The sequence below is a fragment of the Cyanistes caeruleus genome, chromosome 4 (assembly GCF_971803275.1).
Source record: "Cyanistes caeruleus chromosome 4, bCyaCae1.hap1.1, whole genome shotgun sequence".
Classification (NCBI taxonomy): Eukaryota; Metazoa; Chordata; class Aves; order Passeriformes; family Paridae; genus Cyanistes; species Cyanistes caeruleus.
This window is the reverse complement of record NC_141704.1, coordinates 40028391-40055636: the sequence shown is the minus strand read 5'-3', so window position 1 is coordinate 40055636 and position 27246 is coordinate 40028391. Positions and strand designations below refer to the sequence as shown.

The 27246-nt window shown below is 39.6% G+C and overlaps 1 long non-coding RNA gene across 1 annotated transcript in view; it reads left to right on the top strand.

The window, feature by feature from the left end:
* The window catches only part of LOC111937311 (uncharacterized), a 71650-nt gene extending 54858 nt beyond the window's left edge, over positions 1 to 16792 (top strand). The window contains exons 2-4 of the long non-coding RNA XR_002868559.2: positions 8611 to 8683; positions 9504 to 9610; positions 16109 to 16792. This is a non-coding gene — a long non-coding RNA (uncharacterized LOC111937311). The remainder of the gene's footprint in view (positions 1 to 8610; positions 8684 to 9503; positions 9611 to 16108) is intronic.
* The last annotated feature ends 10454 nt before the right edge of the window (positions 16793 to 27246 follow it).

Here is a 27246-nt window from a genome sequence, read left to right as displayed (position 1 = left end):
TCTTCTAACCACATTAACAACATAAGCAGAGTCTGTAATTAAATTGAAAGGTTTGTGAAAAAGCCAAAATGCTTTAACTACAACTGCCAATTCAACAATTTGAGGAGAACCTTCTACTGTTTGAATGTTTCATTCCTATGTTTTAGTTGTTTGGTTTTGCTCCACTATTACTGATTTGCGTATTTCCCTGAACTGTCAGTAAATATTGTTACAGCATCTAAAAGCACTTCACTCAAAATGTTTTTTTCTCTAAAACTCAATTTTCCTTGCAACAGCTTATGACTTGGAAAGTGAATAAAACAAACACCTGAATAATCTAGCAATGCAATTTGTAAAATGACAATTAAAACAACATGTAGCAAAACAGTAAACTCACACCAAGCAAAAATAAATCAGATAATACAAACAATTACTAGTATATAAACATTAAAATGGTGTTTTAAAGCAATGCATTATAAAATCCCTAAATACTGTACTATCACCCAGAGCCTGCAGTAACTGGCAAGCCTCATTTTAGAGCAAGGGCTTGGAAAACTATTCCCAGGTAAGATTTCCAAGTTCACTCCAAAAGGAGTTCCAGCTATTATAGGTCCAAAATTCACAAGTCAAATGACCAGAGTACAGTTTTGTTGCAGGAAACACCTGAGTTTGTTGGCATACTCCCCAACCAGCTAAGGCTAGGACTTACCTAGGCTCCAGGCTTCAACTGGAAGAGTCTCCCTAATATATTCTAAACACTTCTCAAGAACAGTAGTTAGGAAAGTTTCTTAAAATAACACATGTCTTGTAGATAGCTATACAATGATATGTGAAGGTTTATAAAGCAGCCAGCTTTGTCATTTATCCTTAGCTAAGTAGTAATTAAGCAAAAAAAAACCAAAAACAAACATTAAACAGCTTCAATTAATAACAGCCATGACATGAAATTGTTACTCATTCTTCAATGCTACCTATGAAAGATAAAACAACAAATTGTTCTTATTTCTATAACAACATAACTGTATCTTGTATCTTATAGTTTGAACAATTATATATCAACAGAACCTAAAATTAACTTCACTGAACTTCACTTAAATGTAACAAAAAATATACCTAAAAAAACCACTTAAAGTCAACATTACTGAAACTAAACAGAAATTTATCTTAACAGAAATTAACTTATTTAAACTCTATCATTATAAAAAAGTTACTGAAAATTTGTCGTACAACAGTTAAACATTAAGGTAAACAACATGCAGGTAAATAACTACTAAAATAGCAATAGCATAGATTTACTGGAGGAATTAAACTGTTGCAGCTTTTTTTTTTAAATTGCCTGTGCAATTTAAAAATTTGAGTTTGGCCTAATAAAAGTAAGGAGATATAACTATTAAAGGCTAAAACAATAATAATTTATTTCTGTAATAGTGCTGTAAGTTTTACACAAACAACTTGGTTAGGTTAGTGGGTGTGTATTATTGACACTTGCACACATACAAAGTCAGGGGTTCAAATTATTTTAAAAAGAAAGACACTGTTTACTGTATTTGTGGTTTATCAGTGTACTTAAACTGTTTTGCTATCAATTCTAATTTCAATTTAAATGTGGCAAGGAAAAGTAATTATACTTAAGTCACTAAATAGCTGTAGCAAAAAATTCACAATAAAAATACCTCATTAAAACTGTGAAGTAAAAAGGAAGCAACTGACAAAGTTGTCAGTGGAGTTTCATGTACTAATAATAGCTAAGTCTCAAATAACTACTGCAGCTAAAGTTCAAAGTTTGCTTTGAATGTGCGTAAAAGAATGCTGAATTTCTGACCTAGCCAATTACTGCCTGTGAATCATGCAGTCTTGCTGTGTTACCAATATGTAGGAAAACACCACATCCACACAAACACCTTTCAATCTTTCCAGTAACAATCCTGTTAAAAATCACAAATCACAGGCTACTGAAATTGGAAGGTACATTTTAACAGAGTTTTGGTCAGTACATAGCATCAGTTGGTGTTTGGGTGTGGTCTATCTTCATCATGCTGTGCAGGCTGGAGGGGAGCCGCACCCCCTGCAGCAGCTGCAGTCACAGCCCAGGCTCCTGGCAGGCACCACACCAGGGGGTAAAGGTCTCTTTCTTTTTTAGGGTCTACAGGTCCAGGGTCAAAGGGGTATTCATCCTCCCAGTCCCCGGGGAACAGCCAGCAGCAAAAGCTGCCACAAATCTCAGTGTTTAGCATCTTTCATCTCTGGTGGGTTTGCTGGTCATAAAAGATCATTACCCACAGTTTGAGACTGTTCTTGTTTTTCCATAGTCTCGTAAATCACCCTCCAAGAGGGGAGCATCTCAGACGGGAGTTGCAGCTGCAGGGCTGAAGGGACTACTGAAAATGCGGCCAAACTAGATTGCTTAGTGAAAATTTCAATAAGCACATGACATCCAGGGAGTGATTTAGCAGCTGTTAAATCTTGATGGGTGGTTGTGTTGTAGAGCTTGAGTCCAACAGCATCCCAAACAGATATAGTAAAAGCAGACTCAAGGCCTGTGTCAGCAAAGTTTTTCTGAACCCGGTTTAAGAGGTCCTTAAGTTCTTGCTTGGGTTGGGTACAAGAGTTAGACCTTATCAGAGTCTTAAGGGTCTTATAAACATCTCTGGGCTGTTTGGACATCTTCTGCCCAATCTCATTCCCCTAAGCCTACCTGTTGTCATGCAGCAGGTGATAATATCAGCCTCCATCCGAGTCAAACCCAGGGCACATACAGAGGTCCCAACTGCTCCTTCCTCACAGGAGAACTTGAAATCCCTAGGGTAATTCTCACTTGCAGCAGCAGTCCCCAAAAAGTACTTCAGGGCATTCTAACCGCTCAACAAATTAGCTGAAATCACGTTGTTGGAAGAACTCAGATCTATAGAGACCAGGCAACTGAGAGGCACTTTAAAATATTTTATTCCATTATCAGTCTCATAAAAGGGTGAGACATTTAAGATGCTACATTCAACGCCATCACATCAGAAGACAATTTATTTCCTGGTTACAATACTTTATAAGTGTTTTTCAGCTTTTACCACATAATGCTGCTAATACTTCTAACAACAATCACCATCTATCAACAATTTTACCCCACGTGGTCTTGCTACAGTGCATCTTTCACAGCTCTAATTCTCAAAAATACCTGATCTGTTTGCAAGGCCATCATTTGAAATTTGTTTCCAGTTCAGTCTCTCTCTCAACAACATCTTCTCTATTCCATGGCATAGCTGTCAGCAAACCTTATCTCAGAGTTTGCTTGCAAATGTACAAGACTATGTGAGCTTTCAGTAATGCTTTGAGAATCCGTTACACTTCCATTTCTCACAGGCAAGCTTCAGTCCATTTCCCTGCATTTCTTGAAATCCCGTTCACTTTTATTGTTTTCAACTGATTTCAGAAATTTTCCTTTCTTTTTTTAGCATCTAATGTCTTCAAATTTTTCTCCCCTTTCATTATTTACATTTCTTCCTTGCTTTTAGTATTTAAATTGGAGTAATTTTGGAAAGTTTAGGTCCTTTTCACTGTGCCTCATGTCATCTAGGGCCATAGTCACTCCAGTCCCAAATTTTCTGGGCTTTTTCATTCACACTTTTTCTGATCATATCTGCTTTCCAGAGTATTTGTTAGACTGTTCTCTGATTTCAAGATTTCAATGAGGATTAATTGGGCAAGTGTCCTGGCTTTGGACAAACTGGGGGGAGAATCTCTGAATGAAATCCCTCCAGCAAGCAAATTTGAGCAGCCCCTCCCCCAACTGGTTTGGGAAAACATTTCCTTGGAGGAAAGTAAAAAAACCTGTTTATTTAATAAGTAAAGAATCTACAAGAGTAAAAAATGAATAATATTAAACAATTAATCCTCCCACTGTTCAAAGAGATGGCAAATCCAGGAAAGTCCTTTTCATGGGGTGTTTGAAAACTTGTTTTGCTCAGGTTCTTATCAGTCCCTCTGGTTCTGGAAAGTGAAGGCACCCAGGCCCTGGTGGGCCACAGGTGTGAGCTCCTGGGGTTTGGCTGGGTTTTCAGTCCAGAACAGGTTTGAACAGATCCAAGAAAAAGGAAAAAACACACAGTCCAGGGAACTTCTCTGCTAAAAGCTAACTGAAAGCAGAGGAGAGCTCTGTCCTGCTGTCTGTCCATGCTGCAGATAGCACAGGCTGGAGAAGTGTGCAGGGCAATGAGTGCTGCTTCTGAAAACAAACTGCGGCTACTTCTTCCTCCCTTCACTCTCAGAACCTTAAAGATGAAGAATCTTAAAGATCTCAGAGTCTTAAAGATACAGAATTTAACATCCAGTTTAAAAAGAATAGATGATACAAGCATCATAACATTACCCCAGGTCAGGTCTTCTGGGTGATATAGTGACCCTCAACATCCAGTAAAATCTGATATTCAGCAAATATTGAGGAAAGGTCTCTAAATTATAGATTACAAGAAAAATAACAAATAGGATATCAAATCCTGAAAGAGAAGTGGCGTGTATTTATTCATTATCAAGTTTTTTCTGCACAAAAATCCCTTTCATATATCAAAATTAATATCAATTTTCCCTGACTTCCTCTATCTCAATAAGAAACTTTGGAAATGCTGTAATTCCTCAGCTGCATTTAAAACATTTGATAAGCAACCTTTTTCATATACTGATGCACAATTTATATGCCTGAAATGTGCCTTTAACACAAATCAGAAGTGAAGGGATCAAGTAAGTTTCTGGTATAATTACAAGGCTTCCAAGTGAGCTAAAGTAAGATGAATTTCACTCGAGGCTTTATATTTAGCCTGGAAACAACCAGCCCAGGCATCTTGAATCAGACAGACCCAGCACACGTGCAAATGCTACAGCTGCCACCGTGATGCAGATGCTAATAATTCAGCGGCTTTGTACCCTGTGATTATGCATGTGCTGTCTAGTGGTTCAGATTAAAGAGTTAACCAAAGTGCTTCTCCCTCCTCTCTTGGCGGAAGATAATTCAAACCCATCTGATATTCACAGACAGTTGGGCAGCAGCTGAGGTTTCATTAGGAATCCCACGTATGGCCAGAAGCAACATACACCTCGGTGTTTCCGGGAGCCACAGGCAGCCAGAACAGATGGTAGAAATCATCATCCCAGACAGTCATCAGGGGAACCTCAGGCCACATGCTTGAATTTTTCTCAATGAAGTGCATAGGAGGCAGGCATTCGATCCATGTGACGGCAGCTGCCAGGTCCTGGGGGAGCTGGAGGCAGCGGAGTGGAGGAAGGCTCTCGCAGGTTATTAACAGGTCACGCTGTGACATTAGCAGGCCGGAAATATCGCCTCTCCCAGGGGGTTAAAACAAAGCAAGGGAGAGGTTCCTCGTAATTCAAACACAGTTCAGTGCTTACAGATTACAGCACATAATCTGCTTGGCAACAGCACAGCACACGGAGACGCTCTGCTATCTGACTTCCCTCTTTCTTCTAGCTGCTTCCACTAGAAATGTCAGAAGGAATCCTTGATGCGGCAAATGTCCTATGCAAATCTCGAGAGAGGAAGGGCACAACTTCCCTGCAATTTTCAGAATGAAACCGGGAGGCAAGGCTGATAGTGACAGCTCAACTCCCTCATTCAGATGTCCCTAACCTTTTTGTTCCATTTGTGACATGCTATATGCAGCATTCCTCATTGATCATCACTGCCTGTCTGAATCACCCAGTCCCTTCTGTGAGCAGTGAGACTTGCTACGACTGTCAGCCTCATTAGAGGGAAAATTTCCTTGCTGACATTTTGGAGGAAACAAGGCATTTGGAGGAATAGTCTTAAAATATTGGGTTTGACAAAGTGGATGGTTTTAAAAATCATTGCCCCAGCCCTAAAATTGCCTACCTCTTCAGTCTCACCACAGGTCTCCTGTGCATAGCATCCACGCAAGGCAGCCTGAAGATGGAAACTCTCCAAACCCCAGGCCTGCTTTAAACCTTCTTTGCTGACAGGTCAGGACCATGGTGCTCAGCCAAGCACTCCAGAATTACATCCTCGAGAGCACAGTAATATAAATATACATATGTTATGGGCTGGTGTGTACAGAAATAAATGGGTGAGGACGTTTGTGTGCATGCACTTGTAAATACAAATAAAACTGCGCCATTCCCAGAAGCTACTTCCTTTCTGATTGCTAACACACTCTAAGTATAAAATGCAGTTTATCAGGATTCAAAGTGGACAGATTTTGAAATAATATATGTTTTAAGGTTTTTTGTTATTCTAAGTGAAGTATTTTACCAGTAACCTATCTTAGTTATTTATCTTCTTTGCTGGACTTTCTAATTTTAGGGAGTTTCACTGTTTCCTGCCTTGTAGAATAGACAGCCCCCACTCACACTTCTGATCTTTTTTTCCTGCTGTGCTGGGTATTGCATTTCCCACTCTCTTGCTTGCCTATTCATTCCTGGTAGCCCATATGTAGATAGATCTCAGCTAATGCCTCCAGCTTCTCCAATAAAATTCAGTTCACTGGACTGTAGGTTAGAATAAAAAAAATCTTTAGTCCTGTCCAAAGGATCCTTTGTATTCTTTGTGTTGTACAGGGAAACCATGAGTGTGGACTGTACAGTCCTTTACTACCTGACCAAGCAGCAGAAGCCTGGATTTCCCACGCAAACACTGAGCATTTGTCCAGAATTTCCAGGAGCCAGGAAGATTGGTTTGGAAGTGAGAGAAATGAAGATGCACTTGATACTGCAAACTGATTAGAGCATTCAGCAGCCTATTAAACCCTAGGAAAAGAGTCAGGAAACTGACTTAAGGCCATTCAGTCGCTGATCATCAATTTTTATTCCATCACCATGTATCCATTACCTTCCTAAAATATTTCTAATTTTACATGGAAAACCTTTAAATGGAATCCTCATTTTATGAAAAGATTTCCAGAGTCATAAATATTTTGTTGTTCCTTTTTAAGACTTGAAGTTTTATAAACAGGGAAAAAAAGCAATTACTCTTTTCGAGGGAACACTGCACCACTGACCTTTACAAGATGTGAAGATGTGCAGTTATGTCTATTTTCATTCTCTGATTCAAGCTGACAGCTCAGTTATTTGTCCACCCATTTCCTGGAGGTGATAGAGGCAATATTGGTCAATAATGTATCAATGGGAACTGATGTTTCCATGGAAATCAACAAGGCTGTCCAGCAAATTTTACTACTATGCCACAGCCTCTCAGGCACGACAGTGCAGCATGTCTTTCCTACTAATATAAGCCAAATGGCCATGTTTTATTCCTAGAAGAACTCATACAAAATCAATAACAGCAAGGGTAAAAATCTTATCTTTGTAAATAGTACCCACATGAGGTTCTGAGCCCCACAAAGTGGTAAGAAAAATTGTAGTAATGAGGTTGATATGTTGAATCTCAGCAGAAATATGTGGCCACATACCATATATTAAGGTAATAGTCTGCACCAGTCCTGTGGCATTAGCACAATACAAACATCCTGGAGCAGAGTCACCACCAGCACATTCCCTTTGGCTCACTGTGGAGTATAAGGACAGGGCTTCACCAAAAATCTATGGGCTCATTTGCAGACAAGGCAGGGAGGATATTACAGCTTCTGGCAAGGCGATGAAAGATGCAAGGCTGAGAAGGAGCAAATTAGACCGCAGCAGAGAGAGCAACTATCTCAGAGCAAGCTTATGTTATTTTCTTACCCTGGCACAGTAGTTCAAAAAATCCTCGGAGTGTCAGAAAGAAGCAGGCTGAGAAAGGTGATGGGAGGATACTGGAGATGCAGCATTAATTCAGTGTGATCCGTCACTCAATCCCTGATTTACTGATTGCCGAACATAACCCTGCACTGTCAGAGAATACAAGTACACGGAAAGATTTAAGAAAAGTAAAGGTACATAAAAAGCATGCATGAGAAAGGCAAATACTCAGAAAATAGTAAGGACCAAGAATGACAAACAGAAAAAGAAGGGCAGAAATAAAGGCAAATATGCACAGAGCAAGCAGTGGACAGAGAGAATGGTAAAGACCTAAGTAAAAGTAGTGATTAAGAGAAAGGTTATCCCACAAATCTTTCTGCAGTTTTTTTCCATCTCTGAAGAAAGAATTCAGTTGTAACAATTATGTTTCCAGAAGGGAAATGAAGACCTGCTTTGACTAACAGCTATACAAAGTTTATAGTTGTAAATCATAGACTTCTCTTCTTATATTGATATCTTTCACAGCTGCTGCAAGAAAAATCTGAAAATGTAAATGACAAAACATCAAAATCTATCAAGCAAGTAAAAAAAAACTGAAAAAGATACTTTTTTTTTAATTTTAGTGAACTTTGGGTGGTGGCAACAGTGAAAATTCTATAACCTTGTCTTGTTATCACTATATCAACTGTGCCAGTTTTTCACATATGCAAATACTTGCGCATTACTGATTGCCTGATGTAGGAGCAAGAATAAAACTCAGTCCTTTGATGTCTTCTCTCAGTTTAAGATTACAGAGTTACCGTCAAGATTTAGTACAGCAGGATTTCCCTTTACAAATGGGTGCAGATTGCACCAATATTTCTTGTTGCCATTGAAATTCATTTCAGCGTAACCCAAATGTCAAGGAAAAACAGTTTCTGTATTTTTCTAATGCAGTGTCAACCTGAGATATTAATGGTGTCTGAAGAAAAATCGTGTTGCACTTCTGAAGGACCTCCCACACATATCTGTAAGTATTTTCTGTTATGAAAAAATAGCCATCTGAATAGGCCCAGCAAAGTTCCAAGTCAGAACTCAAATTAATATCTAAAAAAATACTCTTGGCAATACCAAATAGACTCAGTTGTTTTGTTGCATCTTTAAAAAGTATTACAAAGCACCAGGTAACTAGCTGTCCCATTGAACAGCTGGCTTTGACAGGAGATTGCTTTCCAGGAGAAGCGTTAGGTAGTTAAAGATATCATTCAAAATTCCCCTGGGATTATTTCTGTAGACTTAGAAAGCTATAAATGGGACCCCTGATTCTCCACTTCCTCACTCAGAGTTCACAGCAGACTTTAGTGTCAGAAGAAAATACTTCCCTGAAACAAACGAGGGCACATGCCACTTATTAAAGAATTAAAGGATTGCAACAGGTAAGTCTTTATAGACAAACACTGGGGACTCGATGAGTTCTAGCAAACAAGACAATACCAAAAAGTACTACATGTCTTTCTCTAATAAGTAAGCTGGGAACTTACCATAAATTATAGAACTACCTCAAAATAAAAGCAAGCAACTTGCTTTAATTGTTGCCCTTCTTCTTGCCAACAATAAAGTCTTTGAGACATGAACTATAATCAAACCCATCTTATGTGTCATATTACAGATTTTGATTAACTCAGCATAGAATCACTTCCTACTACACAACATCTTGTGCTACTGATTCTTCTGTCAAAATCATGGACTGTGATACACCAAGGTCATGACTGTTGCTCTGAGTGTGCTCTGGTACTCTGGTGCAATGTCTCAGGAAAAAAAACAATGACATACTTTTTTTTTTCTCTCAGCTTGCAAGATTTCCACTGCAGCAACATAGACAGCTCCCAGTTGGAGCCAAAATACACCTTTAGCCTCAAACATCAGTCTTCCAGCAGCCTGAATGACACATAGCAAGGTAAGGAACATCACTTCAGTGGCTGCTCCCTCCCTCCCTCCCTCCCTCCCTCCCTCCCTCCCTCCCTCCCTCCCGCCACTTCCGCCACTTCCGCCACTTCCGCCACTTCCGCCACTTCCGCCACTTCCGCCACTTCCTTCCATTTTAATTCAGAAATTCTGTTTAGCATATGATGTACAGCAGGTGTTCTTACAAAATCATAGGCATCTGAATGAAAGCTTAAAGGCCTTGGATTATCTTTTAACACCAGAACAGAAGACTTTAATCAGGTCTGCTATGTCTGGCACATGCAGAGAGTTAATTAGGTTTAGCAGTAGTAATCATAAAGAAATGCTTGGATTTTTGCGGTCTGGGTTTTGGGGCTTTTTTTATGTTTCACATTGGTAGCAAGACATGAGAACTCAGCTTATTCTTTCAAGGTGATTTCTGTGCTACCTTGTGGCTCTGAGGATTTACTTTGTCTGGTGTATTCTGTTGGCTAAATTCCAGACTGTGTTACTGTACCTGACTCTGCCTCCCAGATAATTACTTAAACTCATGGCTGTATCAAATCTGGAATATACTACCAGGTTAAAACTGAAACACAAGACGTGCTGCTGGAAATTAACATGCAAAGCTCCCATTTTGCTTCAGGGAAAGAAAATATATAAGAAGTGGCACCTAAGAAAGGACATGAGTGAGTAATTGTCTCCAACATGAATTCTTAGTTAACTCAAAAAACCTGTTCTGAGAAGCATGTTTTCTGTTTCTTTATTTATTGCCAGTTGACACATGACCCAGTCCCAGAGACTTAAATCTCCTTAGTTTGAATAAGGATTGCAGAACTGTTCCCTTAGGTTGCATGTTGTTGTCCTGAAAAATCATTCAAACAATTGATTATCTGAGGTATTAGCTTCTTCTCACTTCCAGTAAACTAGTTTGCAATGTATTATAGCAATCATTTCAGCTCAAGCCAAAGAGCTTCATTTTCCTTCAGTTACTATCCTTCTCTATTGTAGAGTCACAACTTACCAACTTCCCTATGAAAAATTTTTTTATGCTTCAGCACAGTAGCATAAGAAGCAACCAGCCAAACAAAAATGACAAAAAAAAGCGCATAGAGGCAGTAAAAAAATAATGCAGGGAGGTTGAGCAGAAGGAGCTAAGCTACTTCCACACTAAGAACTGGCCTCCCAGAAGAGACATTGAGTACTTGCATGATTAGACCAATGAAAGTGATTTCTCTTTGGAATGAATTTATGACCCACTTTCAAATCCCTGAAGAAAACAGGGATTTAAAATGAGAAAGCTGAAAAGCCACAACAGCAGCAATGCAAATGTCTGTTCTTTTTCTCAGTTTTATAATAGTGTCATGGCCCTGATGTTAAAAAAAAACCCCAACAGTGTGTCAGTGACGTGCTGGAGGCAATGAAAGTTATCAATCAGTAATATGAAGGGGATTTAAGCAGCTTAATTGAGGGCAAAATTCAATTGATTAATGGTTAGGGAAGTACTCACTGACGTGGAGGTTTCAAGGAATTGCAATCTGATTAAAATTCCATTTTAAAAATGAGGGGATATAAGATGCTAATCAGTTCTAAACCACAGATTATTAGAGCCAGCTATTTGAAACAGCTGGGACTATTGTGATAAAAACAAAACGTGACTCAATTTTTGTGAGGGGGATTACTTATTTATTTTGAGAACTGGAGCACAGCAGAGTAAACAAATCCCATGCACTAAGCTTGCTGATCTCTGGCTGTCATTTTACACCTGAAAAACCTAGCTGTCTTTTGGTCAGCTTTGGTCAAAAAAGGGAAAACCTGGGTCTCTTCATTCATCTATCTACAGCGCAACAAGGTTCTGTGTGTTCAAAGAGCCACCTCATGAGGCTCCAGAGTCTTCTGCAAAGCACTTCAGACTAGGGTGCTTTTGGAACAAATGTGGATTTAGAGACCCTGACAGAAAAACAGGAGTCTGTAAGAATGTTTCTTTTAGACATGTTATGAAAGGATAAAATCAGTGCCTATAGTCCTAAAGGATTTTCCTTTTTTTTTCATTCCTTTTTTTAGGATGAGCATATATTTGGGCTAGGAATTCAAAAACTCAAAGAACCCTTCAGTAAAATTAGCTGAGATCTACCTCATCACACTTCTGTCCCCACCAAGTGGCAATCTCATGGGATTGCTTGAGGAAGAAAGATTTAAGGCAGTATTTCTCATCAGTTCCTAAATTAATCAGACCATAACTGTACTGCAGGATTTAAATCATGGTTTTAGTGGCTTCAGAATTGAGCTTTTCCAAACCACACTTGTACTGTTTCTGGAATGCGCTGTCTTGTGCTTTGTGTGTTTTCTTTCAGCACTGCTATTGACAGCATTGGTTTGCTCTGGCATGGCTTCTAGTTGTGAATACAAAGAGCTGTGACATTTCAAAAGATGTGTAAAGTCATACTCCTTTCACTGGAGCCAAACATCTGTTATCAATTGAAGTAGCGAGCATTGATCTTAATTTGGAGTTATTCTGGCAAATTAAGTCAATTTCTAAAGATTTACCAAGACAAAATTTAAATAAGGATATTTTGTCTGGGTAAGAAACAAAGAGAATATGTGAATAATTCCTAATTGCTACATATCTGATTCTCCAGACAAGAACAATATTTGGCCCTGGGGAAAAAAAATATATTTCTAAACTATTTCTAAGTACATACCTACAGCATTAAACTAGACAAAAATATTTATCACTTACGTTTTTGAACTTGTTTTTAAAAAATCCATTTGTCTGATCTTAATAAATATAAGTTAATTTGGGGGAGATATCATTAATAGTAAGAGACAATAAAAAGCCAAAGAAATAAAAATCCCAAATTAAAAAAAACCCAAAGCAAAAAGCCAAATTAACTTTCATCCAGTGAAGACCCCTAGCATTCAGACTTCTATGGTCTTATTCAGGCAATTTTTCACTGCTGGAGATTACCTCATACTACGAAGCAGAAAATACCTGGGGCAAGATGAACATCTGGTAGACTTGAAAGGATTGCATTTTCCTCACAGGCTTGTTGTTTTCCTGCCTAAAATAAAGAATGTGGATAACATTCTAAACAGAGCTAACAAATCACTGGGAGAAGGTCAGCAGCTCTTCAGATGTGCCTAGCTTTGTAGCTTAGCCTTTGAGGTAAGGAGCAGTCCTTTTATGTGAGAGACAAATTATATTCACCTTAATGCCACCAGAGAGCTTCTGAATGGACACTGCTCATGATTTTCATCCCTCTCTCGGTCACCCACTGATAGAGGTGTGTTCCTGACCTGAAAAGCCTACTGGAAGGAAAAGTACGTGGTAGAGGTGTTTCAGCAGTTAGAGTGAAAGCTGGAGCTTAGCAGACATTATTCAATGACACTAGATGGCAGAGCAGCTGTTTTGAACTTGTTAAAAGGGCATCTTCCTGAGAGCTTTGTTGTTAATTTGTTTTATGGCATCACACTTTGAAAGTGTTGACTTAGATAAGTGTTGACTTAGATATCTATGTTGGTTTTTTATTTTAATGGGTTTCTTGGTTGAAAACTGAGGTCAAAAGAATAAGAGGATCAAAATAAATTTAATCATCTAACCTAGAGGTGACAAAAGATTAAAAGGGGAACAGAAAGGACAGCCCTTTGGCCACATCAGCTAAATCTCTGCTCCTTTGATAAAGGAAGATATAAATTCTGGGGTCTGAGAGAAGTTGTTGAATTGTGGAACTATAAGATTTTGGACAATTGTCTGAAAGAAATGTTCAGAGCTTTGATGTCAGAAGTTTGAGATTAAAAGAGTGCTGCTTCTGGGCTTCAAGAAAGACAGAAAGATTCTTCCTGCTTCCAGGGCCTGACTGGGTCATGGCCCCCCCAGTTTAATGAGACCCTCATCCCAGAGCTACTCACATGGACTACTGTGGACCTTTCATTGGCATCACCGTCCCACCACCAGAACTGCCAAAAAGTTGGTTTCACCTTGGAGTTATCCCTGTGCAGGATAACTGCTCCTCACACAAATCCAAATCAAGCCTAAGGCATTTGCCTTTGGAGAGGTGGACATGCTGGGGCTGTTTGAACCTTCCATACCCCAGAGAAGCACAATATGTGCTAACAAGACCAATTGCTCATCCAGCATTGCTTCATCTGCCAACACTGAGGTTTTACAAGTGTCCTTGTAGGGATGAAATTGTTATTGACCCTCAATGAAATTCCAGGAACACCCACGCTTCCTCTAAAATAATAAAATTACTCTGGAAATATGAAAAACAAAGTTATGGAAAGCAATAAAACCTTTCCTGCTACATCACTTTTCACTCAAGTGTCTGCTTATAAGTTAGAAAGAAGGAAATGTACTATATCCTTGCTTCCATCAGACACAAGGCAGAAGCATTATCAAGCATAAATTTCAGAATTGCACCTTTATATCACAGAAGAGATAGAGATAAAATGTGAGCAAGACAGCTTTTACTACAGTGCACCATGAGATGAGAACTGTCAGGGCCTTCCTTCTGATGATTTCGGGTCAGCCAGAGCATGAGTCAGAATGCAAAGAAGAGGGCAGTTTACAGAGGACAATTTCTGTCCTTTGACTCTTGTGTGTGATAAGGGCTATTACCCCTTCCCCTATCAAGTGCTGTTTCTAGCAGAGAGTCACAGAACCATGGAATGGTTTGGGCTGGAACCAGCCTTAAAGATCGCCTAGCTCTGGACAGGGATGCCTTTCACAAGACCAGGTTACTCAGGGCCCCATCCAACCTGGCCTTGAGCACTGCCAGGGATGGGGCATCTCCAGCTTCTCTGGGCAATCTGTTCTAGTGTCTCATTGCCCTATGAGTTAAAAAAAAATAAAAAATCTTAACATCTAACTAATTCTCTCCCATTTTAGTTTAAAGCCTTTCCACCTAGTCCTGTCACTATCTATCCATGTAAGAAGTCACTCTCCCACCTTGTCATAACACCCCTTGAAGTACTGGCAGGCTGCAGTGAGGTCTCCCTGGAGGTGAAGGATGTACCCTGCTGCCAGAACAGGCTGCAGGCACACATCTGCAAACACAGGCGGAGAGATCATTTTGCAGCTCCGCAAACCGGACAAAGCCCACAAAGAGAGCTGAAAGAATGAATTAACAAATTCAAAGACATGCCAGCATGGGAGTTGCTATGGAAGCAAAAAGAAATATTTTTAGATTGTTCTTTCATCACATTTTCTCCCACACAGAAACTCCCATTCCCTCAAATTACCTTTATCAAGAAGTGAAAGAGGAGCATCTCTTCACCTCATCATCCATTCTGCTTGTTTCTGAGCTGGTAGTGAGCCCAAGTTGGACTTACACAGCAATCCCTTAAGAGTCTGACAGTTGGTAAAAGACAGAAATATGTATGTGGCTGCTATACAGAGAAGGCATGCAAATTTTTGTCATTTGAAATCCATGGTGACTTCTCTGCATTCCTGTAATGAGCATTCATTTGTTTCTTTTTTTTCACCCTGCAACTTCTTGAAGGGCAGCTTCCATGATATTAACTCAGATATACCGATCTATTCTGTAAGAAGCAGAAAAGGTGCCTTAGTTATGTTATATACATTATGTAGAGGACATAAACAGGCCCGTGTTTCTGCATAACTGGATGATTCCCTAGGGTGTAATTACCATTTTGGCAGAGAAGCTTGCAACTATTTCTGTTCTTCTGCCATAGAAATTTGATGGGGAGAATCCTGGTTTCAGTCACTAAAAAAATTTATTGTATTATATTTTAGGGTAGCTTCAAGATGTACTTCAAGGTAGGTAAGGTAGCAAAATTTTGCTATTATCTGTTTGCCAGTGATGACCTTCCTCATATTCTATCGCCAGAATTAATGATAATTTTCAGATGAAATATAAACTGGAAAGAAAGAGAAGTGCTAAAGGATGGTCTTTCAAAAGTATTGCCCCAATCTTAAAAATCCACATTTTTAAAAAAATGTATTATCAGGCTCTAACGCAATGAAATTGATTCAAAGTAGGATTAAGGAAGACATTATTTCAGGAACAGCAGATATATTACCCAGTGGAAAGGACTCCTACAGTATCTACAAGCCAGTGGGTTGTGGAGCTGTACAAAGACCTACACAGAATTGCCACGCTGCAGATAAGAATCATTTTCACAGAGCCTCTTCAGCAAGTTGCAGGATGGTGGGGAGAGAGCCCGAGACGTCCGCTCCACACAAGTTCCTCTTTATAGTCACGCTAAGAAATGCTGCATCTCAGATAAACCTCCCCACAGCAGATATTTCTTCCTAAATCCAGTGCAGTGCTTTAGGAGGGTGTCACCAAGCCCCCCAGTGCAGCTGGGGGTAGGCGTTCTCAAAGCCTTAATGTTTGTTTCTACAATAGACTCCTTTAGCTGAAGAGGGGGGTAATGCTCCCCTCCTTGGCTAAATGTCATATGCTGTGAAACGAATGGGGGATCCCACACTTGTTCCTTTCACTCAGCAGCTCTACGTCATAACCAGCCCTTTTTCCCCATCCCACAGGAGAAAAAGAAGATGCTGAAACAGCACACAGGCGCCTGCAATTTCTGTGTTTCCTAAGAGCTTGGGAAGGCTCCTGACAGCCTTTCCATACTGACAGAAGTACTACCGCCCACTCTGTCAAAGGCAGTGAGATACATCAGAGCAGCAGGCTGGAAATGGAGGATTTGCTCCAGCAGCACACAGGCAGAAGCTGAAAGGAAACTCCTGGGAGGGAGGAAGGAACTCTGTGATGAGAGGAAATGGGGTTCAGAAAGAGAGCTACTGAGAGATATCCAGTGAAACCAGCCTCATCCATTTTACTGTCAGGAGACTTCATTTGTTTATTATGGCCTCATCCTCATCATATTAACCACTGTGTTTTATTAACAGAGTGAATTATCTTGCAGCTCTCAATAAATTACTGGCTGACATTATGTTTTGGCTGCTTTTGATTTGATATAAGGAAGGAGTTGCAACAAAAATCACTGAAAGGAGCGGACATCACCATCTATCACATGACAGGGTGATTAATGGTACTGCTTTGACCTTTTCCAGTTAGTTCCAACCAGGAAATAGGAAAAAAATTCCCTCTATAGCCCTCCTTGGACACAACTTCCCTAGAACTAACTTGATGCCTGAGGGGAAGGACATCTGATGTGGCCTCCATCACTGGGAGGATGAGAGCTGATGGGCCACACCCATCAAAAAGATGCAGCTGGGAGCAGAAGTCCATAAAGCTTTCCTCTGAAATGGTAGGAAGAGGAAATGCTTAGAGAGGGGTAATTTGAATCTGCTGTCCCTCATACTTTACTGCTCTGAAGCATGGTGTGCAGGGCTGGGGCTAAGATCCTTGAGTGCAAATGACTTTCAGTTTGAAAACCAAGTTTAAAGTTACCTGTATGTTACATGCTGCCTCTCCAGGGATAATTCACTGAAACATATGAGAATAGAAATTTTATTAGTGGAAAACTTTGTATGGCCTGTCCCTGCAGATTACTAAAAATGTGTTCCTCTTTCACTTTTTGTGAGTCCTGTTTTTCAATGGTCTGTTTAATGCCTCGAGTTCTAAGGTTTATACCTTCCCACACTGCTTTATGTATCTTAATCATTATTTTCTCCTCCAATTATGCCTTCAAAACAGAGTTAGGTCCCTCTTGTGCAGATGAGCAAAAGTCTGTACCGCTGGCTTGCGACAGGAAGAGTTCTCACCAAGCTGAGCGTGTCTGAAGAAAATACCCAATGGACAATCTCTACTCAAAGAAGGCAGAAAACATGAAATGCTGATGCATAAAACCAGTTTGTTTGTAGCAACTTAAATATCATTTGAAATAAGAATTGTCAATCCAAAATCAGGATGGGAATGGGCAAGGAGATTCTAGACTTGTTAGTAGGTCGGTGGAAGGAGGACAAGAAATGAAGCAAAACTACGGCACACTATTCTTCAGCGTGACAAAATTGGGTTGATGGCAGCAACTGAGATCTGCAGCAGTGAGACTGATCTGGAGAACAAATAGATTTAACTAAGTGGTTTAGTAGTGACTGGGAAACAAGCATCCAACAAAAAAAGGGTTTTATCAAAACTCTCAAAAAGTTTGCAGCAGGAAAGGACATCAGTGACCACAGCAAGTGATGATATTTTATTCTGCAGAGACACCTGGGTTGGACAAGAGCCACTGGAGTGATTAATCAGGTGAGAAACTTAATCTACCTTCCTAGGCCATGGAAGCTGGGAACTCTGTAGTACTGCCAAGGATAGTATTGCTGGGTAAAGTGTTTGCTCAAGTCGCAAAAAGCCTGCATTGTTCTAGAAACAAAGAGCATGTTGTCCAGCTCTCCTACTGTATTGCTCTACTGCACCTTTCTCACAGCCACATCATGGAAGTAAAAATGGATCCTGTCTGGGAGGTATTTGTCCTCTAAACAGCCCAGAATAAAAGGGGAGAATTTCCTTGAGACACAAGATATGTTTATTCCTGGGGCTGAGACCTTGCTTCCCTGGCAAAAAAAAAGGAAGCCCTTTTTGCTGGCAAGAGGCAAGAAATCACTGTAGGTGAGTAAAATAGGAAAAGGGTTTAGATCCACTAAAGACATCACACTCGTTTAGTCAGTTCCTTCTGCGTTCCTCCCCTAATACATACAGGACAAAACCTCAACACAACTGCCCTGCAGGAGCATAATGTGGATGAAGCCGTGTGGTGCTACTGTATGTGGTGCAAGCACTGCAGCTCTGCTGCTGAAGGGCAAGGTTGCAGTGCTGTGGGAGGCACACAGGGCTCTGCCCATGCTCTGCTGGCCTCTACATGCCTACACAGGGTCAACATGCACTGCAGCAATAATGGCAAGAGGGGCAGGGCAGCAAACCAAGGGCTGATCTTCCTCATTGTAGCATGAACCAAATAAATCTACTTTTGTTACCTTTTTTTTTTAACAATATTTTTCTTCACTGGGGCTTTCAATGTGGGTAGAACAAATAGAGCTGAGATGCGTATTTCACAAAGAATTTTAGCAGAGCAGGATCAGCTGTGCCAGTGGAGGCAGAAAAGAAAGGAGTTAGCAGGTAGGATATAAGAAATGTGAATTTTCTGGCTTAAAATTATTGCAATTTTTCCTTCTTGTTTTCTGCTAGGTCTCTTCCCAGTTGGCTTTGTGACAATTGCTTTCTCTGTTCACTTCATCAGTCACTGTGTAGCAGATACGATATCAAATAAAACTGTCTGCAGTGGAAGACGTGCACTCTTCTGTTTCTATTGTTGTGAGAAAGTTAGTGTCAGTAATTGTTCCTTGCCCAGTTTATCTGCCTCAGTGATCCTTCCTTGACTGAAGTGAAAACTTTTGTTACAAAATTTCGATTGTATTCTTTCACCTTAGTGTAGTGATGAGAAGGACTCCATAGTTGTTACAGACATTCAAAAGTGGTTCTCATTAAAGATACTTTTAGGCATTCTTAAGAGTAGGACAGTGATTAAAAAACTTTTCCTTTGCCTTACAGGCTTTAAAAAATCTCTCTTCTTCATTAGTGGTAGAAATGGTTTTCTCCCCATCATAGATGATGGTCATAGCATTGGTTTGTTATGTATATCATATCATATATACATACATATATATATACATATACATATACATATATATATATATATATATATATATATATATATATATATATTCTTAGTTAAGCCACACCATACATATATTTTTAATATCAAAGTGATAAATAAAACTCTTAGGACAAGATTCAAATGATCCATGCTAGGATGGCAGAATAGTTTAGACATATTGATCCTAAACAGCAGTTCTGGTAAGTCTTCCTGATTGCACTGGTTTACATCAGTCATTTTTGCAACTCCTAGGGGAACTCCAGTCTGACCTTTGGGGCTCTCAGGACCATAAGGTCTTTGGGTGCAGTTACACACACTTGATGAGCCTGTTATTTAGTCTAGCATCTAGGCAAAACCTGAGACCCCTGAGGATGTACTTACTGCAGGGACTTAAACCAGTGATCACAACACGGAGCACCAGGACTATAGTTAGTCTGAGTAATGCTCAGCTTCAGATTAAGACCCCAAAAGTGGGCACCTACTTATGTGTCAAAACTCCCATCACATTCATCAGACATCTAGACATCTAGAGTGACACCCTGGGATGGACTGAACTGCCCAGATATAGAACCCTCATGCTATTTTGGTTGTTGTGGGATATCCTCCCTGGCCTCTAACTGCTGCAACAAGAGTTGAGTATGTCCTATAAGTCATAGGTTATTTCTACCAGCCTTCTGCAGAAATTCAAATGCTCTGGGGATTCTACATGGCTTTGTGTGGGCAATTGAATTGCATCCCTAATGGCTGGTAAGCTGAATATCACTCTCAGCTCCGGTGAGAATGTGATTGTTAGACATATCCTGACTGTAAAGGGGTCACAGAGGCAGGTACTTTAATCTCAATCTGGAACTCACCACTTCATTAACAAAAAAAAAAAAAAACAAAAAAAAAACAAAAAACAAAAAAAAACACCACGCTGATGCCAATATCCATTTGTACATTGTTACTTATTGGTCAGTACAGTCATTCAGGGAACCAGGGACTTGATGTGAAGCTTTTGTGAAGCTTTGTCTAAACCCAGGACTCAGACATCAGGCTTGCCTCTGTATCTTAGCAGTGTATCTAGACTACTATGCTGTGTACTACCCAGAGGACAAGGAAGCTGTGTTCTTCCCTTCAGAATGAAAAGCCCTATCCAACATGGGGAAATAGCAGAAAAGTGTATAAAGAGGATCTATCTGTGAGATCTAGCAGCCACAGCTTACATCTAGGTAGGATCTGTCTTCGGGATTTCTCTGACCCCAGGACCTGCTAATGTAAAAGACACAGAGAGGAACAAGGCCAAGTCCATCTCCCAAAGACATCTAGCAGGTTATACAGCCAAGATCCTGCCTCACTGATTAACTTGTTGGGCTCAGGAATCCATCACATAATCACAGACTTATAAAATGCCTTTATTCATGAATCAGGTATGAGGCAGACCTGCAGGGACACATACCACAGTCCATTATATTTTACCTGTACCTAGGCCAATAATTTGGGCTTGATTAAAACTTGATCTCCCAGAAAGACATCCAGAGTATGTGACTTATTGCTTCTCCTGTAAATGTCTTTTGAAGTTTAACTTCATACTCATGGTTAAAAAAAATGTGCTCTCTTTTTAGGTTGAATTTGTTTAGCTTGAGCTGAACATCCATCCATATTTTTATCTAGTGGACTCAACAATATTATTCCAAATTATTTTTCCATGCTGGTTCTAGTAGTCAGTAACTGAGGCATCTCTTAATCTCCTTATTTAGAAAACTTTGAGTTGTCCTCCCTCATCCCCACTGCAATTCAACCTTTCTAGCTCTGAATGGTTCCTGCATCCTCTTCCAATACAACTGGCTCTTTTTTAAACTATCAACTGACTTTCCTCTGTTCTGACCAAGGGTGTATGAAAAGGTTGAACTACGACAGATCTTTGATGCGTCAAACATTGGCCAAAGGGTTGCGCAGGCTGCTCATCTGGAATAACTTGTTGCTTTCTTTTGCCTCTCTGGTAGCCTTGTCTTTTCCCAGGAGTGGAGACTTCTGAGCCTGTGCCTAAGGCAGAAGAGAGGAGAAATAAAGAGGAAGAGAAGCCCTTAAAATGGGAAGGTGATCCACATGGCTCTTAAGGAAAGGAGCAGCAAGGGCTGTTAGTGGTGGAGACTGTGGGGTTGGAGTCCGGAAGAACTTGCAACAAAACCAAGAAAATAGCTTTATTTCAGAGCTGTTTATAATTTTAAAAGCTGTGGAACTGAATGGTTTCTGATACAGATCTTCCTCCTTATTCCTCTGGTTTTAAGCTAAAGAACAAGTAGTATTACAGAGTGGAATTGCCATGACAAACCCCCTGCTACAGCTGCTAACAGGGAGTTAGCTGATGAAGTGCATTGGATGTACTTGATGAAGTGGCAGCATAAGCAAATGAAATTGTTGTTCACTCAGGCATATGAAGATTTTGACTGTAATCCCAGCTCTGACTGTTCTTCTGTTCCAAAAGTAACTTAATCATAATGCATTTCAGTTTCCTCAATATCTTTCCCTCCCACATTTCTCTACCCCTGTAAAACCAAGACTTAAAGTTATCATATCTTTTCTTAAAGAACCCTGAACCCACTTGTAATCTCTAGGCATTGCTTTCATCTCTTTCCTATTCTCTCAGATCAGCAGTGACAATGGAATGTTTCTGCCTAATTCTTGTGGATAAATAGTCATCCTATATCCAATTTTCCTTGTGCTCTCCCATCCAAGTACAGAACAGGCCCATAATTCTCTACACTTTGGCTACATGTTCCTAGGAATAGCTCTAGTTAGTAAATATTGTATTCACCCTGACACCCAAAATACCACCAGCATCTTTGATGCCCCCCTTTGTGGGGGCAAAAATGGCAGGAATGTAGGAATCATTAGAGTGTAAGTTAAATGTTGTGCTTTCTAGAACAGACACTTCATGCAGCTGCCAAAATAACTCTGCTGAAAAGCAGACCAGCATACTAATTTTCAGATTTTCAGACCTTACACTGTTCATACCAATGCATTTGTGAATATTTTTTGACTTCTACAACTGTATTCTTATACATGCAAAATCTGAATTTATTTCAAGAAAAGACACCTGAAACTACCTTGTAAATAATTGTCATGTAGCCCCACAGGACAGTTACTGAGGTCATAAAGGTTACTGATTTTAACTTTTGCCTGTGTGAGACAAAATAAACATGTTGTGTTTTACACCATGCACTATAAACAAAGTTAATTTTCCTCAAAGGTTTAATATATCAGACTTGAGTTTCATATTTTACTATGTCTAAGTAAAACATCAGTTTCATGTCTCACTATGTCTACTAAAACTAACAGGGTTAGTTTTGCTAGATTCAAGCCACCAGCTTGGTCTCATGCCAACATCCGCAGTCACACTTTGGGTCAGAATGGGCCTTGAAGTTTTGCACCTCTCAATTTTTCATCATAAAAATACAGACAGTATTAATAGCTACTAGCATTTCCAGCATCACACTTGACTTCTGGAAGGGGATCCCCTGCAACATTCCAGAACTGATGTCTGCTGGGGACAGCCGTCTTTGTAAGTGCCAACTGAGTCCCTGCAGGGAAGGGCTCACATCCAACATCCCATCTATCAAGCAGAAGGCGGACAGAATTAGCAGTAAGAGAGAGAATAGATGTCAGAAAACCTTGAAATCAGCATGGCATTCCATTGATAAAGGGAAATAAGATACGGAAAGAAAAAAATCAAGCAGCTCTTGGCATGTATGTAAACAATAATTTTGTCATTTTACATGTTTTTATTTTTAAAATGTAATGAAGAGTCAAAATTAGAGGAAAAAAATGTATACGTATTTTGAATGTGTTCTGCTTTTGCCTGCCGAAGAAATTCTCCTCGCTCCTTTTTAAGTCTTGCATGTTTGTAATTTTACACATCTATTTATGGGTAGAGCAGTCTAATGCAACATTCAAAGAATTAATCTTATCACCACTGAGGAAGTACTGGAAGATAAAATCAGGATTGCTCTTTGATCACTACATGGCTTTAGAATTCTGTGCACAAACAGATCTTTCCCTCCCTTATCAAATGTCAGAGACACAGTTATGGCTGCTTGTGAAAGATACCTTTTTCCCTGCTCACACATAATACAGAGATCTTCAGATGGGACACAGGCCCTTTTATTTTCAAGTCTTTAGCAGCTAAATAAATTGGTTTTATTTGTAAGCAGCAGGATGGAAAATTTTGGATTTGTTTTCTGAGGGGGAGAGAAGAAAGTAATATAGGGCAAAGTAAAAGGGTCTGTGTGTCATATGAAGGTGCTTGTAATATTGGAGCACAGCTACCCAGCTGCAGGAATGTAATCTCACATCCACAGTATGCACCATGTTCAAATATGTGGGGGAAAAACCCAGTAAAGTTTTACCATAATGATTCATAAGTAAATCCTTAAACTAACATGGAAATGTTTTGGGCAATGTTGATATGAGTATGCCAGTTAGGATGCATTTTAAAACACAATACACATGTTCACTATATATATGTTTTCATTTTGGCTGAAATGAATATGAAAAAGATTATTTGTTGTTTTTCTGTCAATCTGTGCTTTTCCCACAGCCCAGCATATTTCTCATCCCCCCTCAGGCTCTCAACAGACACATTTCCTGTGTCTGTTTTGCAATGGAGTATTTCAGAACTTGATGACAGACTCTATGGTGTGCTGAGAAACACCCAGTCCTAATGTGACCTAAGAGAACGATGCAAAAAAGAAAATTGCTGATCATTCTTTGAGGAAGCTTAAACCAATTATTAACTAATATTAACTAAGTACAAGATATACTGGATACTTGCTTTAAAAGCCTTTTTTTTTTTTTCTTCCCAGGAAAATGTTTTTATTGAGAGCATTTGGCTAGACAAAACAGATAAATACAGTTAAGCAGACCACATGGATCAATATATTAATCAATGAGAGGAAATGCTCCCAGAGTTAATGTCTAAATATATCTTGGTATGCACATACAGATACACACACACGCACTGTCATTGTTTACTAAAGGCTCCCAGAAACCCAAAGAAGCTTCATAACATCCTGGAAAAATTTCCTTCATTTTCTGAAAATAAGAAAGTAACATCTTTTTGTTCGTGGGGAAGGCCACACACACACACACAATGTCACTAATCTGAATAAACCTGACAGAAGACAGCGGGATCTAGCTCAGCACAGAGCCCAGGAGTGGGTCATGGTATAACAGGTCATCTTAAAAGTGACACTTCCCAGCATGTATACAGTATGTTGAGGTGGTTATTTCAAATCTTTTTACAGAATAAAGTCAGTGAAATTACACTGGGGATGAATTTAGCCTCATAACTTTTTCTGATCTATTTCCTACAATTCTCTTAAGTATTTAGTTGCTTCCTGCTAATTATTTTTGCATTATTTTACAGCACACTAACGTGTGCCACATGGGGCTTATGTAAAATGTTCTTTAATCATTGTCTCTCAAAATAATTTAAGTTTCTGAATGAGATTATACAGTTGTAAAGGATCTGTTAGAAAGAAGGCTATGGTTCTTGTCTTATGGGTTATTAAAGTGAAGCAAGTACTTTCCATAAAAATATCCTTTAAAATATTTTGCTAAAGCTCAACCCAAGCTGAATTTCTGCTTTTATGAAATTAATGGAGCTCGCCAGATACATAAAAGTCTGGCCTAGATAGATCCAATTGCTTATTTAAGGAAAAAAAAAACAAATTCAGAACTAAGCTTGCAAAAAACAGCTTTCATTTTTTAAGTCTGACTCCAAAATTATTTTTCTGTATCTCATATCATAAGATTTCTTATTTGTAGGCAGAATTATGCATGCATCTTAAATCCAGGACCCTTTCATTTTTAATCAGTTTCATACCAATAAGGAGTAGGTCTGGGTATTGTGAAAATATATTAAAACATAAAAATGGTTGCAAAGCTCAAAAAAGATCATCCTCCATTAGGGAAAAACTGTGTAGGTTGAACCTGGTTGAACTTGGTATGTGGACCAGTTTCTCATGAAACCAGTGTCTCAGACATTATGAGCAAGACCCACTTACTTTAGGTGTCCTGAATCAGGTATAACATGGTTCAGCTATGCCTGAAAAAATATGAACAATCTCAAGTTCTTTGCTTTCACCTGCACGTAACCTTCTCGAAGTAACAGACACTTTTCTGAGTCATCTCCTGTGTGGATCAGTACTAGAGTTTTCCGGATTCCTTGCAAATTATTCTAAACATTGCAGTTACTTAAACTAGCAAACACATAAACAAAAAATAAACAGTAGCTTCAGTGTCATTTTCAAACTTGGCCAGGCCAGGCCCAGGAAACCATGAAGTCAGACTAAGCCAATTCCTTCTCCAGTGCTTTTTCAGCATTTCTATCTTTCTGAAAGATGTTAAAACATGGTCCTGCAATCACTCCAAGTGTTGGGTAGGTGGTTTTGCTAGTAGATTCAACTGAGCTGTCAAACACTTTCTCAGAAACAAATTAAAAAAAAAGAAAAAGATGGTCTTTACCTTGTTAATGCCATCCTTATAAAACATCTAAAAGGTATCTTAATTCTATATGGCAAGTTCTCTTTCTATGTAAGTTCTGTGTTTAGTTGGAGGTCTGTCATGTTTTCCATGACCAGGCCAAACACCCTTTGCTATTACAATTCAGGATTATTCTTTAATTTCTGTTCCAGACAAAGTCTCACCACCACAATGACAGTTGCAATTGCACAAGACATCTCAGTAGCTGAGCCACAGCCTGAATAGAGGCCAGCTGATCTCCTGGCTTCTTTTCCAAGAGTGCAGCTCTTACTCAAACATCCTCTCTGTATGGGTTATCTGGTGTCAATTTATAATTTACCCCACTGGATACCAGCCCCTTGAGTATTATTTCACAGTCAGATAATTATTCCATTCAGCTTCTTTAAAATATTCTCTGCTGCTTTGAAATAGGAGAGGCTGGGGTGCCTAGTGCATAGTCTTGAAGCTCTGTTCATGCAGCTGAGAGAAATGACTCACACTGCCAATGTGGATTTACTCATTAGGTCTGTTGTGCTAATAGATGCTCTGGGGAAGCTGACAGTGACCAAATATTTCCTTTTTATCAGTGCAGCTATTTCCCTCTCATCTTGATGCAGAGCAGCTCTGGTTGTCACTGGTATGTGTTGCAATCTTATAAGATCTGCCTCCTCTTTGCTCCTGAAAAGTTACTCTACTGACTTTCTCAAGGTACATTACCAGTGATATTTCACAACCCCATCTCTTCAATTGTCAAAGGTATACCAAATATTTTGATCTCAGAGATAAAAAATATTCAAATTAATAACATCCCCATGTTTTAAAAGATCTTGTCCCTCTCTGGTCTGCACTGGTGCAGCCTCACCTTGAATATTGTGTGTCATTTTGGTGCCACAACATAAGAAAGATATTATCAGAGAGCATCCAAAGGAGGGCAATGAAGACAGTGAAGGACCTTAAGGAGCAGCTGCATGAGAAGCAGCTGAAGTCACTTGGTCTGTTCAGCCTGGAGAAGTGGTTAAAACTTTCTGATGAAAATATACAGAGGGGCAGGCACTGATCTCTTCTCTGTGGTGACTAGTGACAGGACCCAAGGGAATCCCCTGTCTCAGGGGAAGTTTAGGTTGGAAATTAGGCGAAGGTTCTTCACCCAGAGGGTGTCTGGGCACTGGAACAGGCTCCCCAGGGAAGTAGTCTCAGCAGAAACACACGGACAGAGTTCAAGAAATGTTTGCACAATGCTCTCAGGCACATGGTGTGATTCTTGGAGCTGTCCTGTGCAGGGCTGGGAGCTGGACTCAAGGATCCTTGAGTCTCCTGTCCAACTCAACATATTCTGTGATTCAATGATCTTCCTGCACAAAGTCTTCATTATTTTTTTTATATGGCTTCTGAAATTAATTCCAGCCCAATGTGTCAAATCATTTACTAAGTGCAACAAACCCTCAAAATAATTGGCAAATTTAGCTTTTCAAATCATGCCTTTATGCGTGTGTGTAGCTGGAAAAACTTTGTTTTTTCACTATTTTTTGTCTTTTGTCTAAGAACAATGAAGAGAAAAAC